We start from the raw sequence: 20,259 nt of genomic DNA, 5'->3' as shown, positions 1-20,259 counted from the left end.
GCTGAGAATGGGCTGGATGAAATGAATTCCTGCTTAATATCAGAAGTCGCTCCTCTGAAGCCCTACTTCTCAGATTCGGTGATTCTAAGAGTCCTTGAGACGGTACATGAGAGAAAGGCCGGTAGTAGAGAGAAATCAAGGTGACTGCTCAGAACAGGCCTCCTAGGTTGGCTCTAATTCGGAGAGATGGGCATTGGATCCCCACTTTGCAAGGTGAGGAAATCACAAATTCATTCCCAGGGTGCTCATCTCTGGGGATTTATTCATTTATATTAATAAAACTCATAAGCAGCTAACTGATTAACCAGAGACTACACTTATTCATTTACATAACTGCCAAACTGCATAGGAATGATCTCGGCCGATCTGCCAGCTGCTGGAGTGGCTGCGGAGCTGGCCTCCAGAAGGTTTGGATTCCAGGGCCAAACCAGGATTTAAGCTCCCTCCGCGCCTCAGGCAGCCATAGATTACAAACTAACGTACAGATCTGAAGAGGTAACGGGAGTTGCTTCTAGTACCAAAAAGAAACAAAAGGGCAAAGTCCGCTCTGGAAAACAAAAATGGACTGCAGGTCCACAAATGTTTATCAAGATCCGGCGGTGTGCAGAATATTTGGCTGTGGAAGAGGATATTCCTGTCCTCGTGAGCATCATGGGATTGCACAGGTAGCAGTCATGCAAAAAGAAATGTTGATTAGTACAGTCAGCGCAAAAGGTGTCTGTCGCATGATCTTAAAGAGACAGTCGCCAAGCCATAATTCAAAATGCACACTTTTCCACAGTAGGGAAATGTCTGTTACGAGAGGTAAAACGCCCTCGTAGGCTGATCTCAGCGCCCCTCCCCTCTTCCCTGGAGTGACAGGGCCCAGGCTTCCGAACGTCTCCGGTTGCAATTGCGGGGCCTGCTCCTTTCTCTTCCTTAGTACTCCAACACTAGTTGCTCCTTCCTCCTTTTCACTCTTCCTAATCCCCAGACCCTTCAACCCCCACATAAATCAACGATTGCTGACTTCATCCCCAACCCATCCCTTTTTTTAAGCTAGCCTGACTCTGGCTTTTCTTCTTTCTAACAGAAGTAGATGGGGGAGGGTCTGTTGATCAGAGGCCAATTACGGTAGCTGGAACTACAACTCCCAGCAACCACTCCTGGACCCTGGGCACAGAAAGGGAACGCGCAGGCGTAGAAATCGACTTTCTCCTTCCCTCTTGTCCCTCCCTCCCACCTCCCCACCTTCGACGTCTGTGGGTGTTATCACGCAGGCGCGCTCCGAACGCCGGCTTCTCTGGTCTCGCTGCTCGCTCGATACGCGGCGGCGGCGGAGAGCGAGCGAGGCCTTGTGAACGCCGCTGAAGCCGCAAGCCTGTTGTGCGATCGAGAGAACCGGTGATCGCTTGACGTCCCCACTTAACCCATCTTGCGCTCGAGATCGGCTGCCACGGAACCAGGTGTGTGCGCGGGTGTCGGCTGTTGGGAAGGAGAAGGCGTCCGCAGGGATCCTCCCTCTTTTTCTTTCTCCCTCCCCCTCTGCTCTTTCTCTAACCCCCCCTTCCCCCCCATTCCGGACTATCCTCCCGCGGGGAATAGAGAGGCCCCGGGCGGGGGCGGGGGCGGGGGCTGGGAGGACGCGAGCTCGGATCCCTGGGCCCTGTCAGCTCGCGCCTTCTCCTCTCGTAGCCGCGCAGCTAACGGCAGCGCTGCGGAGGCCCGGCCGGCCTGGGGCTGGGCCCTGAAGTGCTCGTCACAGTCAGGAACGCCGGCTGCGGCGGATCAGCTGCGGCGGCGACGAGAGGAGGAGAAGGGGGAGGAAAGGAGGAGGAGGTGTGTGGGGGGAGGGGAGCTAGAACTGGGCACCCGCTGGGGCGTCGGCATCGGGGAGGGCGAGGACGGACGCGGTGTCTGCGTGGTAGATTGGGGGACGGGAGGGGGGGACGCCAGAGGAGGCTGTCATAGGCAGGAGACCAAGGGCGGTGTGTGAGTGTGGTGTGTGTGTGTGTGTGTGTGTGTGTGTGTGTGTGTGTGTGTGTGTGTGTGTGTGTGTGTGTGTGTGTGTGTGTGTGTGTGTGTGTGTGTGTGTGTGTGTGTGTGTGTGTGTGCGTGTGTGTGCGTGCGCGCGCGAGATCCTGTTAATCTGGACAGGAAGGGACAGTCTGAGTGGGAATTCACAAGTTCGAGCGCCCCCACCCACCCCCCTCCCAGAACTGGGGCGAATGGATCTTTTTTGGGGTGGCTGGCCGAAGGAGGGAGCTGCGCCATGGGGGTGGGGCGCGGCCACGGCGACAGATGTCATAACAACCCCGGCCTGGAAAGGCTGATGGGGGTGTGGTAATTATAGGCATGACAGAAGCACTTGTGACTAGAGAGCGGATAAATGGCGATTCGCGTGCCGGCATGGCTGTGAACGTCAAGGTTGGGAGGTGTGACGTGCGAAGGGAACTGGAGGATGGAAGCCCGGTGGAGGGGAGGAGGTAGAGCTCGGTGGGAGGGGCTGGGGCGTGGGGATCCGAGGAAAGTCCTGATTGCAGCTTCCACGTTAAAGCTGGAGAATTTCAGAAAACATTAATCCTTTAAAAATTATCTTTAAGCTACTTAGGATACTTAATGGCAAAATACCTCCTTCTCCATACTGTCTTTAGAGTAGGATTTACTGAGGATCCTTATATACCTAGACGCTTTCTTGTGACTTAATTATATAAAACAGGGCAAATCTAGATTTTGATTTTTTTTTGTTTTGTTTTTGCTCTCGTCTTATTTACCACCCCCTCCCTTATTTTTTCTTGTTTTTGCTGTTTTTATTTTTGAAAATGATCAAGAGATTGTTTTCTAGATCCTTTTGAGTAGTGATTAAAGCATTTTCTCTGGCAGAAATCAAATTGCCTCACGTGCTTATTGAATTAAATTGTTATGTTTGAAGCACATGGAGAGGAGGAATGTTTTGGGATAAGAACGGGTGAAGAAGTAGAAGTAGTAGAGTAGTTGGGCAGGCTGAAGGAAACGCTTAAGACTTGAGACAGCTCAGAAGAATTTGGGGCAGAAGCTGATTATCTTCTTAGTTTAATTTCAAGAAAGCATTCTGGAAGCGTCGGTGTTTGGTGTAAGAAGACTACATTTGGATATATTCCTTAAAGGGTACAGATCACAACCCATCCTAACCTTGGAAGTATGTGCGACTCCTACCCCATGAACTACCCTAAATACGACACACAGAACCTTGTGAAATGTTAAGGACTTTTCCTTCCTTTCCCTTGTTATAATGAGGATACCAAAAGAGCGTGTGGGATGTCAAATCACCTATATCTCACTTCTGCCCAACTTATCTTTTTCTTTAGTATATTTCTCCTCAAATTCCATATTCCTTTTGCAACATGTCAAAAATAGTCCAAATTCTCTTGTCCATTTGATGTATATGAACAAGATTTATGCTAATAAACTATATAGATTTTTATTCAGTTATATGTCATTGTGAGGGCAATAGACTTTTCCACCTGTTTTTTATGCAGGTGGTTTGTCCAGATTTTTGAGTAATTATATTTGGCTCCAAAATGATCTGTGCTGTACCAAGCTAAAATCCAGTTTTACCTCACATATCTTTCCAAAGAATTATGGGTTTGGATGCTGTTTGTCTTTCCCTTTTATACTTGTTGCCAGTACTGTTCCTTTTAAATAGTACAGGGGCCAAGATAACCTTAATATTTGACCTGAAATATTACTTTAAAATAATATGTGTTTGTGGGAAACACAGTAATTGTTAAGTAATCTAGTGCAGTATTTTTATCAATTACATATTTGAGAACCAATTTTATGAAGAACACTTATACTAAATATTCTAGGAGTACTTAGGAAAGGATAAAATATGATCCTTGAGATTACCATCTAGAGAGGAGACAAAAATATACAGGCCTCAAAACACATAGATCAAAGTTCGAATAAATATCCATTAAAACTTGTATTATTTATTCTGATGGAGTAGACCAACTTGCTTAAGGTTACTAAGCCCTTGAATTAAACTCACCTGATCATTCGTTATTAAAATCTCAAGCTTCCTTGAAGAAATCAACTTAGGTGCCGGTTTCTGCTAGAACCTTTCTTGATCACCAAAGTTGTTAGTGTTTATTGAAAAAAGAAATTATGTTGTATTTACTTATCATAAACTTTAATGTTTTATTTCTCCTCTAGAATGTAATTTGGAGGGCAGGAACATTTTTGTATTTCTAGTACCTTGCTCATTAAGTACTTAGTAGGTGCTTAATAAATTCCTGTTTGAATTGAAAATATGTATTTTCAATGACGAATTCAGCCAGGATAGTGGAAGTGAATGCTTTTAGGCAGAATTGAAGGAAATACTCTTCATTAATCCAATTTCAGTGGTTAATCAGTAGAAAGCAGGGAGGTGGCCTTGATCCAGTTGGAGGCAGATTGTAAATAGGAGAAAAATTTGCAGTCCCTCCAAAGGATAATTGGAGCTGCCCTAGTGGTGGTGGTGGTGGAAAGCTGATTACAAATGCAACTAACAGAAAAGGTAACTGAAATGAAAAAGTTTATCTGAAGTAGCTGAATGACAAATGGTTAGGTGCTAGCTTCTCAGGGCTTTAAACCTTACGGAATGTGGTTACTATACCTAAAGATAATCTCTATTTCAAACAAGTATAATGATGCTATCCTTTGAATAGAAATATAAAGTTATTGACTTACCACGAGTTGTTTTCCAACAGTAATGATTAGGAATCCACTTATGACTTAAAAGGGATAGGAAAAACCAACTTGAAGTTTTCTTTGAGGTTGTTTCTCAGTAATTATTAAACTACGAAAGGACTTGAAATAAGGGCAGTTTATGTTTTGGCTTGTACATAATTGTGTATAAATTATTTGTTACTAGCAGGTATTTTGGTATGATTTCATTTTGGGAGGCAGTATTTTGAAATTGTTAGGCCTGAAAGCCCGAAAAACCTATATTCAAATCATTTAACCTCTCATTACACAAGTATTTTAAGTGGAGAGGGTGATAATTTGAATTAATAAAGGAGGTATCCTCATCTTAGGGTTCACTATAACAAAATTACAATTCTAATCATTATTCCAGGCTTTGATCTTGTGACAGCAAAGGTCATTTATATGTGCTTCTGCAGACATTGTGATGGCTCAGAATGCCTTAACCTTGACCAGATAAAACTAGATTTAGTTGATTTTTTGCCCATTTTCACCTTTAATTCTGTCACTTGATTTGGTAGCATGCATAAATGTTGCTCTCTTTGTGTTTTCTCTAGTTATTAAGAATGAACATTGTTCTAAGGAAACAATGCAAAAGTTGTAGCTTTTAAAGAGCACACTTTGATAATATTAGAGATATTGTAGTGACTTCTTGGCCTGGAGATCAAGTCAGTTCCCATAAGGATCAGTCAGACTGAAATGGAAAGAAAAATGTGGTACAAAATACAAAAAACAATGTCAGGAATTGATATTTAGCTGCAAAACATTCTAATATCAAGAAAGCAAAGACCTTCAAAAAGACCTGGTAACCAAAGAACTTGCTATAGATGTTTCCGTTGTGTGAAATTGGAAGAAGAGAGATATCACCTGTTTAAAAAATAAAAATTTCTGACTTGCTCTGAAAGAAAAAATGCCTAAAACAGGCAAGACTATACAAAGACTTAAGTGCTGGAAATTTGAAAAAGGCTATTTTTACTGATGAGATTCATTTTTTAATTCAAATCTATGCCAAAATTGTTATTTTAGAAATCTTAATAACAGCTGTAACAATTATAAAAAACAACTTCATCAAATTGTAAAACACACACAAAAATCACACCAGATTTTTTTTTTCATTCTGTGAGCCTATAATTCTTATTCCCCACTGAAAGAATAATGAACAATTGATCAATGATCTAGAGCATAATTGCTCAAGAATTATGGAAATTCCAATATAGAAATAGAATACCTTAACATAAACTTAACACCTTGCCACATGTCAATTGAGGATTAAGAAATTAATCTTTGAATGGCCTGGGAACTTGCTTGATTTAAAATCTTGAAGAAAAAAAAAACTGTACTTTTTAAAGGCTGGACTTTGAAAAATGAACTGTTTGTCAGTCTTAACATTCAGTGTCATGATGAAGAATTAAAAAACTTTGTCAAAGTCTTCTGAATTCATTACCAAGTGATTTTTGACAAATGGAAGACTTATTATATAATAAATTGTTTTTAATGTGTTTAACTTAATAAATTAGTTTACTTTGTTCCAGTCAATTACCATACCTCTGTAACAAAATTTGCTCATTCATGTCATCTTCTGAACTTTTCATTTTCTTCTGTATAGTTTTAAAATAGTTTATTGATGCTCTTTTTTGGCAACTATCTTTTCCCTTTTTTGTGTATTTTTGTCACAATTAATCTTCCCCTCCCCAAATCAAACCATCTTCCCTTGTAATGGGTATAGTTAAGAGAAAGAAATTTGTACATACATCATTTCAGAAAATTTCTGTCTTGTCCTGCCATTCAATTTTTTCCAATAAACATTTTAAATAAGAGACTATTGTGTGATCCAGCTCATTCTTAGGTGTTGAAACAAAATAATCAGAAAATAAAACCAAATTATCAAATTTGGGAAAGAAGATATGAGACACTGGAAACCTTGAATAATGAATGCAGAAAAAACTAAATGCTAAGCCAGTATATTCCCAGCACTGCTACTACCTGAGGCAGCTAGTAGCTCAGTGGAAAAAGCACTAACTTAGAGCTAGGAAGACTTGATTTCCAGGCTGACCTTATAGGCTTTATTAACCATGTGTGATTGGGAAGTTACTTATTCTCAGTCAGCCTCAAGTATAAAATAGGGAAATAATAGCATCATCCTCACAGGGTTGTTGTGAGAATCAGATTTGATATTAGTGATTTAAAAACCCATAGTGCCTGGCATGTAGTAGATTCTATATAAATGCTTGTTCCCTTTCCCCTAATTACTAACTGTATGACATTGATCTCTGTGCCTCAGTTTCCTCATGTCCAAAATGAAGTTCTTACCCAATTGTAAATTTATGATTCTGGGAACAAGAGAATAATTCTAAGGGTATTTCCAAGCTTTGAGAAAATTAATAGTTGCATTTGTGAAGGAAAGTAGGCCTTTAACTGTGCTTTTAAGATAGATTAACTTCTGTTGTAATAACATTACTGTTTGATTTATATAGTCCTTAATGGTTATTGCTTTCATATAATTTCATTTGATCTTCACAAAACAGAAGTGGTAGTAAAGTTATAGATAAGGAAATAGGTTATTTGCTTAAAGTTGCAGTGTATAGTTTGGTAAGGGCTTAGTAAGTATTTGTTGAATTTTTTCATTTGACATTTTACGGAATTCAAAGCATTTAGAGACCTTTTTTACACTTCTACTGATACCTTGATGTTTTTCTCTGCATTCCTTTGGCCATCTCCATTATTTTTCTCTGCCTCTCAATAAATATTGTCATTCTGGTACCTTTTTTCCTTCACTTTTTGGTCAACCTCTAAAATTTTTCATTTTCCCTTGGCCAACTCTTACCTCCTATTTCCATACTTCTCTTAATTAATCTCAGTAATTCACTTAACCTGTTTAACTGCTCTAATATCCTCCCCAACTTCTTTTTCCATGTACTGAGGTTTGAATTACATGTTTAGATATTCTAATAAGTCAGCAGTGAGAAAAATTAAGAGATGGAGGAGAGTAATTTTTTTAGAAATACTATAGGGCTTTCAGTCCTTCATATCACCACCATTGAGGTGAACATTCCACCTATGATAGTTTCTTAATGTTTAATAATTAATTGCCAAAATCATAAATTATTTGGGTAAGGATATAAAAAAAGTTTGATAGAAATTAGCCCAACATCTTACATATTACATTAAGCTCAAAATAGAGATGCAGTGTTCTTATAAGCAATCACATAAAAAATATTAGGAGATAATCAGATCAATTACTTTTTCAAATTATGACTAGGGGAACAATTCTCAACCAAATAAAAGAGGTGGTCACAAAAAATAAAATAGTTTCAACTACATGAAACTGAAAAGCTTTTGCAAGAACAAAATTATTGTATTTAGGATAAGGACAAACATGGAGAGTAGGGTGGGGTAGGGAATCTGTCAAAAATGTCTGAAAAGGAATTGGTATCCAAGATATAGAGATAGTTAATTAATAAAGATATATAAGACCAAGACTATGTTTAGTCAACAAGCATTTGAGCAGGAAAGGGAACAAGTATTGAGTTCCTATCATCCACTAGATATACTTTCAAGCAGTAGATATAAAAAGAGAAGTGAAGCTGTTCCTGTCTTTGAGCTAACAGTATATAACAAGAGAAGATAACATGCCTATAGGTATATCTATGCCTACACAGCTATATCCCTGTATCCCTGTGATATAATATACACATACACATATAAAAGGTTGGTGATAAAAGCTTAGTGAAAAATTCAAGGGGAAAACATACCATTCCAGGTTTTTTGTGTGTTTATCTTCCAGAAAAAAAGAGAAATGAACATGTGAAAGGTTAAAGAAAAATAGTCATTCAAAATGGCCATTGTCTTGAGAAACTAGTGAGATAGTACTTGGGGCTTTCAAATGAAGGAAGCTAGAGAACTTACCAGTTTAGTTAGTTTTCAGTTGTGTCCAAATGTGACTCCTTTTGAGGTTTTCTTTGGCATTCCCAGTTTCCTTCTCTAGTTCATTTTATAGAGGGAGGAAATTGAGACAGAGTTAAATGACTTGCCCAGAGTCATGAAGTGTCTGAGGCCACTTTTGGATTTAGTTCTTCCTGATTCCAAAACCTGACCCTGTGTGCATTGTGCCTCTAGCCACCCTCCGTAACCTTTTATTTTTTCTCAGGTAATGACTAGCCAGGACAAGGGTGAGACTGTGGGCTTCTGGGATCATAAACACAATGCATATTGTCTCTGCATATTCTGACAGTAATAATAGCCTGAGTTAAATTACTTTTTATAGTTACAAAATAACTTTCACATACATTATTTGATCTTCACAAAAGTGCTATAAAGTAGGCAGTAAACTATATTACCCTACCCATTTTATAGCCAGGACTAAGACTTAAGAGTTTAACTGATGGATCCAAGGTCATGTAGCTAGTTAAGTAGCAGAATAAGGGCCCAAATCCCACTTCTGATTCTTAAGTCCAAAGCGGGATGGTTTTGCTGCCTTTGCCAGCAAAGAAGTCCTAGTATCAACCTTTTTGTTTCTGTTTCTTGAAATAAAGGAAAGGAGGATCTAATATAGATATAATTATTTTTTTAGATAAAAATATTATACTAATTGTTAAAAATAGCTCATGAGTACATATGTTTTGTTGCTGTTGTTTGTACTTCGGTTTTTTTTTTCTTTTTCGTTTTTTTTTATTATAGCTTTTATTGACAAAGCATATGCATGGGGAATTTTTCAACATTGACCCTTGCAAAAACTTCTGTTCGAATTTTTCCCCTCCTTCCCTCCACTCCCTCCCCTAGATAAGTAGTCCCATACATGTTAAAGCATATGTGAAATATAATATATGTATACTTATTTATACAGTTATCTTGCTACACAAAGAAAGTTGGATTTAGAAAGGAGGTAAAAATAACCTGGGAAGAAAAATAAAAATGCAAGCAAACAACAGAAAGAGTGTAAATGCTATGTTGTGGTCCACACTCATTTCCTAGTGTTCTTTTGCTACTTGTAGCTGGTTCTGTTCATTACTGGTCAATTGGAACTGATTTGGATCCTCTCATCGTTGAAAATAGCCACTTCCATCAGAATTGGGTCCTTATGTAGTATTGTTGAAATATATAATGATCTCCTGGTTCTGCTCATTTCAGTTGGCATCAGCTCATGTAAGTCTCTCCAAGCCTCTCTGTATTCATCCTGTTGGTCATTTCTTACAGAACAATAATATTCCATAACATTCATATTTCATAATTTACTCAGCCATTTTCCAAATGATGGGCATCCATTTAGTTTCTAGCTACTACAAAAAGGGCTGGCACAAACATTTTTGCACATAGGCGTGCCTTTCCCTTCTCTAATGAGATAATTTATTTTAAAATCTTTACTATGCATGGCTATTATTGTAGAGAGGTGAGAGCTGATCAGAAGCCTTTCTAATCAGTTCCAGCTAAGGAATTGGATGGTGAGGACATATATTCTACATCTTAGTATATGATTAGTACTTACTGATAGACCACAGAGTAATTGTTGACTTCTTGTTTCAGGTCATATTAGGGATCAGTCCACTTTTTCAAATTATACTCATAAATTATACTTTTAAAAGTGACAGTCCATTTTTATTTCATAACCCTTAAAACCTTCATTCCTAACTACATTATTTTTTGTATAGTTGCTTAATAAATATTTGTTGATTAATCTACTGGCTCACATCTTGTTTGTTTATATAAAGACTATAGTGGAATTTTATTTTCTCTGGACTTTTAAATCAATTATATAATGATGTATCCTGATGATCAGAGTATCGTTTCCAAGTCTGTTGTTTCTCTTTCCATATTTTTATCAAGTATATTCTATATATGTAAGTTTCTCTTAAATTTTGTAGTGATTGAAAGTAGCCATGTGAGTCAATAGTTGATAACTTTTACATATCTTGTTTTTAGTAGTAAAAAAAGTACTTTTTTTTTTTTTTTTTACCAACCATGTGTTAATCTTCAAGAAACATCATGGCCTAGTAGTTAGAAGACTGTCCTTGAAATGGTTCAGCATCTGACATATAATAGATGTGTGATCATGAACAAATCACTTTATCTTTTTGTGTTCCTAGTCATTTCTCTTACAAACTTTGACTAAATTATAGAGAGTTTACATATCTGCATTAGTGAAAGGAACTCATTTGGATATCTCTGTTGAGAGGGCAGGCTGGCTTTAGGTATTTGTAAGAGTTCATGTAGGATCTCTTCTCTCTACTTTTAGTAGTTTCCAGCCTCAGCATAGTTTATTCTTTTTTATCTTAATTGAACTTTATTCTCTTGACCTCAGTGGCTTCCACTTTTCTTGAGTTGATGTAGGCTATTCCAATTTGTTAACTCTACTACTTCCACCATATTCTGACTATCCTCATTCTTTGCATAAAATGCTAATGATTGAGGTATATTTATCTTCTTGGTAGCCTTTTTTGTAATGATAGATCTAAAAGTGGAGGCCCTTAATGTGAGGAAAGTCTAGGTTAACTGACTTGTCCCAAGACAATAATCAGAGGTACATTAAACTTAATTCTTCTTAGCTCTTCTGACTAGTGTTTATTCCACTGTACCATATTAAGCATCTCATGTTATATTCCTTTTTGCTTTTTAGGACCCATGAAAACCCTAATTATGTCATGGTAACACTAATCATCTCCAAAACAACCTCTGAGTCTCTTGTTACTATATCACTCCCCTTCATACTCGTAGTGGTCTTTCCAAACCTACCTTCTCTTCCTCATGTTACACTTCATTATCTCCTCTCCATGCCGTGGGTTGAGTGTTCCCCATGCCAAGAATGTACTCCCACCCCTTAGAATAGCTCGGTTCTTTGCTCAAGTACCATCTTTTATATATCAACTTCAAATTTACTTTGTATTTTTTGTATAAATTTTACATATACTTATGTATACTGTTGTTTTCCCTGATTGAATATAAACTCCTTGGAAATAGGGACTGTTTTATTCTTGTCTTTATGTGTTCATGGCATGATGCCAAACAGTATGTGCTTAATAAAATTTTGTTAATTAAATTTTTTTATTTCAACTTAACTATATTTTTTGGCTTCATTTATAGCAAGAATGTCACTATTGAGATAATTCAATTCTCAACACATCAACTGGTTATTAGCAGATATTAGCACACTGATATTTAGAATTACCAGTGCTTTAAGTTGTTATTGAAAGCTTAAAAAGTTGAGAATTTTAGCAACTTTTTTTCTAAAAGCCTAAATAGCTTTTATACTGTCATTTCAGAATAAGAAGAGGGTTATTAATATAGCACAGTGAAGATCAGTTTGTATTTTTTTTTGTTTCTGTATAATGTGTTTCTTAATCAGGCATTGCCTTATTATTGTTTTCAACATTAAGTAATTTATAATTGACTTTTCATCCTCTTTTGTCTTTTTCATACAATTAAACTATTTTCAAGGTGTAGGGACTATTTTATATTATTTTGTGTTTTGTATACCGTCATAGTGTTAATTCAGCAAAGATATGCTAGAACTAGTAGTATGGAAGCAAAATAACAAAACGTTCCTGCCTTTAATGTTCTTTAAATTCTTTTGGAGAGGAGAGAAAGTATGACAAATAGAACATGAACAACTTGGGAAATTAGGGGAAGATGTTAAGGAGAAAGTGGTACCTGTGCTGAATCCTAAGGAAGCTGAGGATTCTGTCAAGATTGTGAAGGATGTGAATTCTAGGCATGAGGAAGGGTGGCACGTGAAGTACACAGAGAAAGGTAGAATATCAGTGAAATATAGAATGCATAAAATGAAAACCTATCAGATTGGCAAAAATGTTGCAGGGGATGTGGGAAAACTGGGACACTATTGCATTTTTGGTGGAGTTGTGAAATAATACAACCATTCTGGAGAGCAATTTAGAACTATTCCTAAAGGACTATAAAACTGTGCATACACCCTTTGAACTAGCAGTGTCACTATTGGATCTATATTCCAAAGAGATCATAAAAGAGTAAAAGGACCCACATGTGCAAGTGTTTATAGCAGCTTTTTTTGTGTGGTGGCAAGGAATTAGAAATTTAGTAGATGCCCATCAATTGCGGTGTAGTTAAATTATGGTATATGAATGTGATGGAATATTACTTTTCTATAAGAAATGATGAGCAAGTTTATTTCAGAAAAGCCTAGAAAGACTTACTGAACTGATACTGATTGAAATGAGCAAAACCCTGGAGAACATTGTACATAGTAATAGCAAGACTGTGTGATGATCACCTATGATAGACTTACCTGTTCTCAGCAGTTCAGTGATCCAAGACAATTCCAAAAGACCTGGGATGGAAAATGCTATCTGCATCTAGGGAGAGAATTATGGAGACTGAATGCAGATCAAAGCATAGTATTTTCACCTTTTTGGTTGGTTGCTTGCTTTTTCTTTCTTGTGGCTTTTCCCTTTTCTGATTTTTCTTTCATAACATAACTAATACGAAAATTTACTGTGATTGTACATGTATAATCTATATCAGATTGCTTGCTGTCTTGGGAGGGAAAGTAAGGGAGGGAGGGAGAAAAAAATTTGGAACTCAACATTTTAAAAAAATAAATGTTTACCTTGTAATCGGACAAATAAAATACTGTTGAGAAAAAAAAAATTTTTTTAAACCTGAACTATAAAATGTATGAAGGGGAATAATAAATTTGCAGTGGTAGACTGGGAGCCAGATTATAAGGATTTTAAGCACCAGGCTGGGGAATTTGCATTTATGCTACTGACAGGAGGCATCTTGAGTGGCATAGTCAGATATATACTTTAGTGACTATTTTGGCAACTATGAGGAGTGGATTATAGAGAAGAGGGATTGGAGGCAAGCAGATGGATTAGGAAACTATTGAAATAATCCATAAAAGGTGGTGAGGGTTTGACACTTTAATGCAGAGAAAGGGACAGATTGTGAAATCTTTTTTAACTGAAGAAGTAATAGGAATTGGCAATTATTTGAAGAAATAATAAGGGAAAGTAAAGTCAAGAGTAACTTCACAGTTAACACATTTGAGTAACTGGGGAAATGATGCTACCCTCATCAGAAATAGGGAAGTTTGGAGAAGCAGTATTAGGAGGAAATTATTTTTAAGCCATGCATGCCTAATTTGTGATTCCAGTGGATATCCAGGTAAAGAAGTACAGCAGTTAGTTGATGATGGAGGATTGAAATTAGGGGAAAAAATGAGATCTGAATGTATAGATTTGGGAATCACCTGCATTAACATGATATCAAATTCATGAAAACAGGTAAATCAAGGACAACAATACTTAAGAAATGTGAACTGGCTAATAATCTGGCAAAGGAACATTGGAACAGATAGAGGAGAACTTGGAGAGATCACTATTATAGAATCTCTTAAGAAAAGAAAGGATACAGGAAAAAAGAGATGATCAATAATTACATAGGCTACAGAAAATTTAAAAAGATGAATTCCAAGAAAAGTCCATTAGAATTAGTAGTTAAGATAGTTGGTAACTTTATAAAGAAAAGTTGCAGTTGAAGGCAAGATTATATAATGATCAATTCTAATGGATGTGACTCTTCTCAACAATGAGACGATTCAGGCTATATCCAATGATTTTATGATGATGAGAGCCATCTACACCCAGAGAGAGGACAGTGCGAATTGATTGTAGATCACAACATAGCGTTTTCTCTTTTTATTGTTGTTTGCTTGAATTTCATTTTCTTTCTCCTTTTCTTTTCTTTTTGATCTGATTCTTCTTGTGCAGCAAGATAATTGTTTGAATACATATGCCAATATTGGATTTACATATATTTTTATCATGTTTAACATATATTGGATCACTTGCCATCTAGGAGAGTGAGTGGGGCGAAAGGGGGAAATTGGAACATAAGGTTTTGCAAAGGTCAGTAGTGAAAAATTATCCTTGTTTATGTTTTGAAAATAAAAAGCTTCAATAAAAAATGTTTAAGAAAAAGAAAAATTACTTGGGGGAAAAAAAAGAGAGGGAGAAGAGTTGTAGTTGAATGGAATGGGAAGCCAGATTGGTAGGGTTTTGAGAAGTGAGTCAGTGGGAAGGAATGGAGTGGGGATGAAGAGGTAGTAGAAAAATGTTCTTAGAGATGAAACATTGGGTGATAGTTTAAAAGTGGATTTTGTGTGTGTGTGTGTATTTGTTTTTTAAGGCAGGGGATATTTATAGGCAGAAAGGGAGCCAATAGATAGGAAGAGACTGAAAAAATGGGGGGGTAACTACTTGGAGATAGAATGAGATAATTTTAGGGGTCTTGAAGAATAGAGAAGCTTGAGAATAGAGCTGTAGGGAAATACTGATAGGAAATCAATCAGTGAAGAGTTTAAAGGATTTCTCCTGAGTGAGTAATCAATTGAACTTATTATTAAGAGTTTGCAAAATAATGCAAAATAATTGAGTTATCATGATTGCCTTTAGCTGTAGTAGAGGCAAAAAGAATATTTATGATGGAATTAACTCAAAATAAAGGATCATTAGAGCATGAATGATGGAAACACAAGGAAACAAGAGATTAAAAGATGGAGGAAAGTGATCAGATGTTCAGTCATTTACTCTCCTTGTGTTCTGTGATTTCCCCCTGCTGTTGGTGCTGCCATTGCCAACTTCAAGGCAAACAGTCAATGATGCTTCAGCTGAGCTCTTAGCTCAGTTTTATTTCTCAACTCCAAAATTAACGTTAGAGACCGAAGGGAGAAAAATGAAGCCAGATCAGTGATGATTTGGAGAACAAAGGTCTGTGTGGACAGGATATTTAACAAGATGCTTGGATGTTGGAGAAGTAAACTTAAGAATATGTGACAGTTGATTGTACATTAGGAATGAAAGGGAGTAACAAGTCAAGGATACTCACTAAGGTGGTGAAACCTGAAGGATTAAAACACAGACAAATTCTATTTTAAATGTTTGGAGTTTGAAATGCTTATGAGACATCTAAATAGAGAAGTCTAGAAGGTAGTTGGAAATTTTGATGGGAAGTTTAGAAAAAGATAAGATAATTGAATACATGTGAGTAGTTAAGGTTATTGAGAGTATAGAGATAGAGGAGAGGACACAGAACATGAGAAATAATTTAGCAAAGGAAGACAGAAGTATAAATCAGATAAGAAGAGAACAAAGAGAGAACAGTGTCATAAAAATTCAGATTATTCTGAAAGAGGAAGAGGGAATAGTCAATAGTATCAAATACTCCAGCTTGGTCAAGAAAGATGAGAAATGAAAAAAGATAATTGAATTCAGCAATTAAAAGATCATTGATCACCTTCAAAAGGGAAATTTGAGTGAAGTAATATGGTTAGAAATTAGACTGTCAAGAATTGCAAAGTGATTAGGAAGTGGAGGCATTGTTATAATAAGTTTAGACTATTTTTCCCTAGATATTTTTATTGTGCCCAGAAGGAGCAAAAAATTTGATAGCTTGAGATGAGTGAATTTTTTTGTTTTTTTTTAAGATTAGGGAAAGATCATGTGTTTATTGCCAGGAACATATTAATGGATAAGAACTTGCAAATGATAGAGAAAAGACAAAAGTTTAAAGGGGTTGGAACCAGCAGAAAGAAGGGCTACTTAATCTTCATTCTTTAAAACATAGGTAGGAAAAAGGGGGCGGGGGGAGGTTGATCACTGCGATTTTAAGTGTGGAATTAGGAAGGAGAGGGAGCTTAGGATGGAGATCTTAATTTTTTTCAATGTTTTATATATAATGTGAACTCTTTGCTGAGGGAAAAGCATTGGCTATTTAACAGGAGAAAAAGATCTCAAGGGAACATCATCTTCAGGGATGAATAAGCTGTGTGCAGCAATGAGGACCCAATTGAGATGAAGGGAAAAGAGGAGGTAAAGAGAAAGTCAAGATGGTGAGAGGAAAGATCACTGTTACCAAACTTCCTCAGAACTTTTCCTACAAAGTGCCTGAATAGAATTAAAATTATAAAAGCGAACAAAAAGTCAGAATAAGTCATTGTTGCAGCCCGGTTCAATTTAGCAGTTAAAGTCTGTAGATATGGGATAGGAGCTAGCTAAGAGCTCAGCTGAAGCAACATTGACTGTTTGCCTTGAAGTTGGCAATGGCAGCACCAAGAGCAGGGGGAATCACAGAACACAAGAATAATAAAATGACTGAACAATTGATAAGAGAAAGATTCCAGGAGACAAACCACTGGGTTAGTATTGTATTATCCAATGTCATTGCATTTCCAAGGAGGAGAGGAGCAATTGTAGTCCCAAGGGACTAGGGACCCTACCAAGGTGAGGATTACAATGTAGAACAGGAGGGGCAGGGATCAGACCTTGTCTCAGATTACACCACCTCTGAAGCACTAAAAGTCTACAGGGCCCCATAACAAGCCACGGAAACTCAGGCTGGCCATCCCCTACCAGAGGTGAGCACAGCTTAATTCTAACAAAATCCAAAGTTTAAAAAAATAGGCTGGAAAAAACAACAAAGAACCTGATCATAAAAAGTTCTCAGGTGATAGAGAAACTCAAAGACAAACTCAGAAGGAAACAACTTGAAACTATAGAAGCAAAGCGACAGAGGAAAATGTAGATTGTACACAGTTCTAACAAGAATTCCTAGAAGAGTCAAAGAAATTTGTTTATAATAATGTCAAAAAAATTTTTTTAATCAAGTAATAAAGGTAAAGGAAAAATTAGGAAAAGAAATGAGTGCATCACAGATTAGCTCCTGAAAGAGATCCCAAAATGAAAACTCTCCTAATTCTGGGAGCATCCAGGCCAAAGAAAACATATAAGTATACACAAATACCATGAAACCACCAGATTTAGTAACTGCCACTATAATTGAGCAGAGGATGTGGAAATATTTCCAGAAGGCAAAAGGAGCTAAAAATTAGCAACCTGACAAAAGTGAATATAATCCTAGGGAAGAAATAAAGGATATTTAATGAAATAAAGGACTTGCAAGCATTCCTCATGAAAGGACCAAAGCTAAATAGAAAATTGACATTCATATAAGACCCCAGAGAAGGATTAAAAAGGTCAACGTTAATAAGAAATCATAGATGATTTAAGATTAATCTATTTCATCCCTATGTGGGATGTGGATATATCACTTTGTGGGGGCAGAAGGAATACTTGGAGTTAAGTGACTTCCCAGAGTCAAAGCTAATAAATGTCTGAGAGCTGAATTTGAACTCCTCATCTTAAGTCCAGGGCTGGTGTCACCTAGCTTCCCTCTTGTAACTATTAATAATTTTATCATCAAGGCAATTGGGTGCAATTGGGTATCTATTTAGAAGATAGGTATGAGTATTGAGTTATAATGATCCTTTTTTAAAAAATTGAAGGTTGAGAAAGAATGGGGGAATTTTATCTTCTACAAGAGAGTTAACATAAGGAAGAGTTTTTGCAGTAGAGGAGAAAACAAGGGGTACAGGTAATACTTGAACCTTCTCTTCTGCACTAGTTCAAAAAAGTGGCAATATGTACACATATAGAATTGGGAATAGGAATTTTTATCCAGCAAGGAAGTAGGAAGGCAGTGGGTTAAAAGAAAAGGGGTAGAGTGATAAGAGGATAGATTAAAGGAAGCAGTGATCAAAGACTACAAGGGGCAGAATCAAAAAAAGGGGGGGGAGATAAACAAAGAGAATGGGTTGAGGGAAATACATAATATTCATAATTGTGAGTGTAAGTGGATCACTTATAAAGTGGAGCCAAGATAAGTTTAGAAATTGTCGGTCTCTAGGAGTTAGAAAATATTATAGGATTCTGACACAACCTTAGGAAGAGCTTTTGTAAGACTGGCTAGGAATCCAGAAAACAAGGTAGGACCGGGCACAGAATCATTCAACCATTAGCAAACAAGCATCTACTCTGTGCAATCTCTGGGGGTTAAAAAAGGTGGTAAAAGATGGTACCTGTCCTCAAGGAGCTTACAACCAAATGAGGAAGACAATATACAAATATACACACACACACACACACACACACACATACACACACACACACACACAAAGAAACTATATATAGAGGTAAGTAGAAATTAACAAATAAGCACTAGAATTAAGAGGGATTGAAAAAGGTTTTCTCTAAAAGATGGGATTTTAGTTAGGACTTAGCAGTCAGTAGTTGGAGTGGAAAAGGGAAAGCATTCCAGGCATGATGGACAGCCAGTGAAAATAACTGGAGCTGAGAAAGTATCTTGTTTGTGGAGTAGCCAGGAATCCATATATATACATAGTGGGGAGAGTACAGTATAAGAAGACTGAAAAAGTAGAAAGGGATTTGGATATGAAGGACTTTAAAAGGCAGAGTGTTTTGTATTTACTTCTGGAGACTATAAGGAGCCACTGGATTTAATTTTAAAATATATTGGAAAATTTTCCATTCCCTGCGCCCAGAGAATAATCATGCATCTAATAACTTTGAGGATAAAAAGTCAAGATCGTTAATCAATACATCAAAAAAACCATTATTTGAAATATTCCATATATCTGGGACACGTCTGCAAAGGTGTATGAAGAGTTTTGGGGTGTTTTTTTTCCATATCTCTTCTTTAGGGCCAGCTTTGTTCATTGGACTTTTGCATCATTCATTTGAAATTTTGTGATTGAAACTGTTAAAGCCCTTTACAGCCTTATACTAGCTTATCTTTTCATTTTCACTGAATATTACTATTACTCCTATGTTCTTCTTGCCCAGCCAACTAGCTTTTTCACCGTTACACATAAATAACATAATAAAACTGTATTTACTTTCTCTTGGGGCCCTTGTACTGGTCACTCCTCACCTCTTTTGTAAAACATGTATTCTTCATCTTAGTAAATAATTTGTTAGTTGATTGATCAGATTGTTTTGATGCTAAGCCAGAGTTTTATTTTCTCAGAATCACAATGGAAAGTCATTATGGGGCCCGCAGAAAGTAGTTAGCAGATAGAGTTAACTGCTCAAAAGTAAAGAGTATGGAGCATAAGAGTAAAATAGACTTGGCTGAAATAAGATAATATTTGTAAAAAGTGTTTTTAGTATAGTGCTGGAACATAGTAGGGGCTATATACTTAACCCATTCTCCTTTTCTCCCCTACTTCCACATAGTTTTCTGTCATGATTCAAATTTGTTGTTTCTTATTTTGGTATTCTCTCAGTCAGGACTCATATCCTGAATTTTAGTCTTGGACATTACCTTCTAGATATTGTCCCAGATCTACTACTTTGTTTAATCCCCAACTTTTTCTTGATTTTCCTCGTCATGCCTTTTTTCCTGCCTCTGAACTTTAGAGACCTCGTGTTGACATTGTAATTTACTTTTGTGGTGTACATGAACTTAGCTTACGGTATTAGAAGCAAAAATAATTACAACCCAATATAATTTTATAGAAGAGAAGGTATGTGATTTCATCAGTGTGTGGAATTTTTCCCACTAGATCACATTTGTGACTTAGTAGCTTACACTTAGGAAGTTGTCTAAATCACATGGAGGAAAATTGCTAATGGTCAGTCATCAAATTGTATTTGCCTCAGACAGATTGTCCTGTCTCTGCATGTTTTTTAAACTATATTGAATTGAAAAGTCATTCAATTCCATCAA

The 20,259-nt window shown here is 37.0% G+C and overlaps 1 protein-coding gene across 3 annotated transcripts in view; it reads left to right on the top strand.

Annotated features, from left to right (window-relative positions):
• The first annotated feature begins 1,234 nt into the window (after positions 1-1,234).
• Positions 1,235-20,259, top strand: part of KPNA1 (karyopherin subunit alpha 1) — a 75,280-nt gene continuing 56,255 nt past the window's right edge. The window contains exon 1 of one of the 3 annotated variants that reach the window (XM_074301379.1): positions 1,235-1,445. The gene's annotated coding sequence lies outside the window, so the exon portion shown is untranslated. Of the gene's footprint in view, positions 1,446-1,676; positions 1,819-20,259 lie in introns of those variants that run through there. The other 2 variants (XM_074301381.1, XM_074301382.1) reach the window with 2 other exon arrangements.

Source organism: Sminthopsis crassicaudata, chromosome 3 (assembly GCF_048593235.1).
Source record: "Sminthopsis crassicaudata isolate SCR6 chromosome 3, ASM4859323v1, whole genome shotgun sequence".
NCBI classification, from domain to species: domain Eukaryota; kingdom Metazoa; phylum Chordata; class Mammalia; order Dasyuromorphia; family Dasyuridae; genus Sminthopsis; species Sminthopsis crassicaudata.
This window is presented reverse-complemented; position numbering and strand designations above follow the sequence as displayed.